This window comes from Aulonocara stuartgranti (assembly GCF_965226115.1).
Source record: "Aulonocara stuartgranti genome assembly, chromosome: 13".
Taxonomy (NCBI): Eukaryota; Metazoa; Chordata; class Actinopteri; order Cichliformes; family Cichlidae; genus Aulonocara; species Aulonocara stuartgranti.
In genome coordinates this window covers 32,841,724-32,847,251 of record NC_138949.1, presented here as the reverse complement: position 1 = coordinate 32,847,251, position 5,528 = coordinate 32,841,724, and the positions used below count along the sequence as shown (strand labels likewise).

The following is a 5,528-nucleotide window of genomic DNA, read 5'->3' as shown; positions in this document are numbered from 1 at the left end:
TTTTAAAACGTGGATGTGGCCACTGTGCAGTGTCCAGCGGTTTGTGAATGACCACTTCAAACTCCCGGCTAAAGTTTTGGCCTTGCACACTTTGGGTTTTTGAAAGCACTAAAGCGTATCCTTCTTTGTTTAATATACTTTAAACGGGACCATAGTTTCCAAAATGAACGTCGTGTTGTATTCCCTCGAACTGAAGCCAGAAACTCATCGCTGAGGTAATAAATCAACTGACTTCTATACACAGCCAAGGAATCGCCACCTACTGGCCATTAAAATACAGTTTAAGGGACACTGACATACGTTTAGCTCATTTTATGTTCGTATTTTTCCCCTTTTCTTTTTTAATAAAAAGTTCTGTTTGGGGTTTAAAAAAGGTAATGTTTTAGACTTTGGTCCCTTTTCTGATTTCAGTTGGTTTCTTCTATTTCTTAAAAAATATACAACTGTGAGAGAGAAGCAGTCACTGTTGGTTAAGAGGAAGTTTTTACGTTTGTGCTTAAAGATGAAATTAACTTTTTTTTCTCTGTTTGATGTAATGAATAAAAGACTGATTTTTAATGTAATTTGCTGCTTATTGAAGGATGCAGTAAATATAACCTGTGCATTACTTTAACAGGCTGCATGTCTGTACAGGTGTATGTGTATAAAAATAACTGTTTACATTTGAAAAGAAAATGTATTTATTTTTTTTCTTCCCATTTTTCCCATTTTGAGGCTATTATGGGGTTTTATTGGTGATTTCAGGAACAATTCTACATTTTCAATGACAACATCATTACTCAAAAAAACAATGCTTCCCATTACTTTCGATTTGACACATCAGCTGAGAGGAGAGAGCTGAATCCACCGTGAGGCGTTCATTGCACCAACATTTGTAAACGGTTTTGTTTGCATACCAATTTTCTTTCTTTTCCTGCATTTCCAAAATATTTTGCTTCTCCTTCTCTCTGCCTAAATCAAGCCACCTGTCCTACAGTCAGTCACACTGTCGATGGGGTGCTGTCATCCTTAATGCAGCAGCACAAAGATGCCACCAGCTTGTCAGTGAACCAGTCACACATGAAAACGAAAAGAATCAAGTCCGCAAAAGGACTGAGCAGAAATAAGGCCATAATAACATCTGTGGTATGTGTTATAATGTATTGAATGTGATCTAACATGTAAGATCTGATGTGAAAAATCAAAACGATCATTGGAGAGATCATCACGAAGTAGTTAAGGAACAGTAGAACTACTGCTCCCACAATTCTTCGTTTTTCCTTAACAGGCACTGAGGTGGCAGCAGGCAGACACTTGAGGGTCCCTGCTAAGCAGAGGATGTACAGTGGAGCAAGGAGTATGGCCAGAATACAAACAATAAATAGTTTTTCTGCAGGAACGGAGATGGTAATAATGCAAATGACCCAGATCACAGCGCAAGCCAGCATAGAAATCATAGTTTGTCTGATGCTGTCCAACTGTCTGAAGACGATGATAAAAGATCTGCAACACAATACAAAGAGATAATATCATTATTAGAGTACAGAAGTTCATATATCTGGCCATAAGGATGTTTCACTGAGTAATAGAATGGAAGTACAAACAAAGACACGTACCCTTCTAGAGAAATGCATATTTTGAAGCCAAGATTAGCCATCATACTGAAGGCATAACAAGAAACGGAGGAGGAGTTGTACTGAAATTGGTTTGAGTTTGCCACCAAAGCGATCATTGTGAACAGCTGGAGGAGAGTGGTGATGAGGAGGTTTGTGTAGTAGATGACAGGAACCTGCCCGCGTTTTATCTGCAGGAAGTATGAAAGTCACATTAAAGCAGTAATAAGCATGACACATCGTCTCAAGATCTCTACAAGAAATCATGATGTGATGATGTGCTCGGTTCAGTTCAGTCTCTCTACAGTTACAGTGTTCACTTTCAGGGAAATACATGAGTATGACCAGTAATGTGTAGGACACACAAACAGCTTTGGGATTGCATCAGGACGGTTAACTGGTGTGATCGGGCAAATCAAAGCTGCAGTGCTATCCTGCTTTGGTGACCATTTGTGAATAAGGAGAAGCTAAAAGTGATTTTATTTCGGTTACCTGCAGACTGCAACAAGAAATTACCTTTTATAAGTTGCTAAACACTAAAAACAGAGAGGTGCAGGACTGTGCAAAACGTTTGAGCCACACATGATATATTTGGTTTCCAAGGAACCAGACTTTGACAATTTTTTTACAGGCTCTGCCTCCCATTTGACTTTTAAATGGCCGCCCACAAGAAAGCCTGCAGGCTGAGAGCAGATGTTAAACAAATATGCAGGACTGCTTTATTTCATTTGCACAACATCTCTAAAATTAGAAATATCCTGTTGGCTTCCTGTTAAATCCAGAATTCAAAATCCTGCTCCTCACATACAAGGTCTTAAATAATCAGGCCCCATCTTATCTTAATGACCTTGTAGTACCATATCACCCTATTAGAGCGCTTCGCTCTCGCTCTGCAGGCCTACTTGTTGTTCCTAGAGTATTTAAAAGTAGAATGGGAGGCAGAGCCTTCAGTTTTCAGGCCCCTCTTCTGTGGAACCAGCTTCCAGTTTGGATTCAGGAGACAGACACTATCTCTACTTTTAAGATCAGGCTTCAAACTTTCCTTTTTGCTAAAGCATATAGTTAGGGCTGGACCAGGTGACCCTGAATCCTCCCTTAGTTAGGTGTAAGCTGCTGGGGGATTCCCATGATCAATTTCACCTTACAAATTCAAAGTGCTTTGAGGTGACTGCTATTGTGATTTCGGCTCTCTCTCTCTCTCTCTCTCACACACACACACACACACACACACAAAGAAATGTTTTATGCCTAAAAGCTGCATGGTGTGATCGACGAACTAACTGCATTTCTACAGGCTGTCAAGCAAACGGACAGACGACAAACAGACAGTAATGTTATTTTTTACTTACAGCACAACATGAAAGCACGAGGAGAAGAATAGTCACAGGAAGGCAGACACATGTGTCAACTAGGAACATCACATGAGCATGAGATGCCATCTCTGAGCGACTGTCTTCACGGTGGAGGTAATGCAGAGGTAAAGTCCACACTTTTCTTCAGCAAACAACCTTCAGTGTGGAATAGCCGATCTTTGCTTCTTCAAAAGAGAAAAAGAAAAAGACGCTGAACTGAACAGTTTGTCTTAAATCGTTTTTCATAAAATGATGCTACCACATGCCAAGAGCTTTACCTTTTTTTGTTTGACTATTTCCTGCCAAAGTTTTTTATGTTTCACAGAAAACCACAGAAAGATCTCTTCTCATACCTCCCACATGCATGTTATTATTCTTCTTATTGGGGGCCCATTGGGAGAGAGTTTCCTTACAACTATTCTACTTTCGCTGAACATAATATGCTAATAATATATATGTTTTTTCCTTATGTATTTTTTTCCCATTTTTTAAGTCTGACAAAAAGAAATTGTGGTTTTCTTTAGTGTCGCCTCTGTGCAAATGCACACAGAGTGTGGTTAGTAAGTGCTTCAGTGGAAGGAAGTCAGTGTAAACTGGAAATATTAGTCATTCATCTGGTGAAAAACAGCCCGTACACCCTTTGGCAGATTATGGCCATTTTCTAATGTATGCATTATTCAGTGAGGTCATATCTCATCTTACAAAAAAAACAAACAAAAAACAAAACGCTACTGTGTCCAATATAAGATGTATTATTGTTTTTTGTCTTTTTTGAAATATCACGGTGGGAATAATAGTTTTTATGTGGGTTTTGTTACTGGGTGCACTGCATTTGCAGTAATACATGATAGATATCTACTACTTATTTAATATTGTGATATTCTGGCGTACAGTTATAGCTGACAGTAGAGCAGGGCGATATGACCAAAAATATTTATCACGATATACATTTGAAAATTTGCGATAATGATATAACTGACGATATAATTGACACTAGACAAAATACTTTACAACTCCACAACTTTATTGTGCAAAAAATAAAACATCACTGTATTTTCACTTAAACAAGCAGCTGTTTTTATGTGCATTAAAGTTATATAGGTTAAATAGGACAAACAGATTCAGGGATAGCTTCTTTCCCAGAGCTATCACCGTAGTAAATAAGCACAAAAACAATTGAACCTGCTTAGCTATACCATACCGTCACTGCCATTATATTAATGCTGCTATCCTGTATATATCGTACTTACTATTGTTTGAGTAGGGGAGAGCGGGGTAAGTTGTCACACTCTTCACACTGACTAACTTTTACTGAGCACCATACATCACAACGTAATAAATGTTTCACCAAATGAAAGACGGAAGTCTCGGGCACATATGATGTATTCATTACATTTTCATATCTTATCTCATTACGGAGTTGTAGACTGTTGAATAGAGAATGTGCACTTGTGACAATTTGCCCCATCGGCAGGTAAGTTGTCACACTAGATTATCTTAAAACATGAACACAAATACTTAATTATGATTATTGATTTTAATTGTTAAATTCAAACCAAAACTGGAAATTTGAACAATTATGCCAAGAGAATTTGGAAAAAAAACAATTATTTCAATCCAATACACATTTTAATCAAAACATTAAGTAGAAAGAAAACTTTAGTTTGAACTTTAAACTCAAATGTTCTCTGGCTTGCACATAAATCCATCATAACTGAATGGAATGCTGCAAATAACTTGCTTTACTTAACATGTTTATCCTCTGAACAAAACAGATGCCCTATTTCTGATTAATCAGACTCAACTTCATAGTCACAATTCTGGCACACATAAATTGCCTGGCCTGAGGTGCAAGCATCATGGGCCCATTTGTTGCATTTCACGCATTTTACCCAGGTCTCTTTTGGACGACTGTTTGAAAATGGCTCCACACAGACAAGGCAGAAGCACTCTTCATCATCTGATGATGACTCTTGAATTATTTTTCTTCTTTTAGCTGCGTTGTTCTTCATAGGTCCAGATGTTTTCCCCCCTCGCGTCCCTCTCTTTTGAAACAGCTTTTGCTAGATTCAGCCTTATTCTTTTCTTTTTCTAGTTGCTGCTTCACTGGCGTGTCGGTTAGAATTGCTGATTTGCGTCGTTTTCTTCCTTTGCTGGATGGTTTTCGGCGGCCAGCTTTTGGATATGGCTGGATGTCCTCTGGAGTTGGTAGTCCGCTGTCAGTAATTGCAGTGCGGTAATTTATGTCAAAATCCTTTGCTGTACTTGTGATTGATTTGTTCTGCATCTTTACCTGCCTGACTGCCTTTAACATAATGTCAGGTGGTGTTCTGCCACGCTCTGTCTTTCGTTGATAATTTCGAACCATCTTACTTTCTTCCTTCCTTCCTTAATTCCTGCCTCTCCTTCCTTTCTTCAAAAACCTTATTACAAATACAAATGAATTACAATATCACAATTTTTTGGAGCATTTATTTGTACTGGGGCAAGTTGTCACATGTGACGACTTGCCCCAAAGTTAATGAGACAACTTGCCCCAAACTGACATTTATGCTAATTTTGGCTAAATGTCAGGGTTAGCTCA

At 38.4% G+C, this 5,528-nt stretch overlaps 1 long non-coding RNA gene across 1 annotated transcript; it reads right to left on the bottom strand.

Moving 5' to 3' along the window:
- Positions 1 to 690: 690 nt before the first annotated feature.
- LOC309719926 lies at positions 691 to 3,215 on the bottom strand. Its single transcript, XR_014280359.1, has 3 exons — positions 2,942 to 3,215; positions 1,596 to 1,783; positions 691 to 1,482 (listed from the first exon to the last, which is right to left on the bottom strand). It is a non-coding gene; the product is annotated as an uncharacterized lncRNA (long non-coding RNA).
- Between the last annotated feature and the right edge of the window lie 2,313 nt (positions 3,216 to 5,528).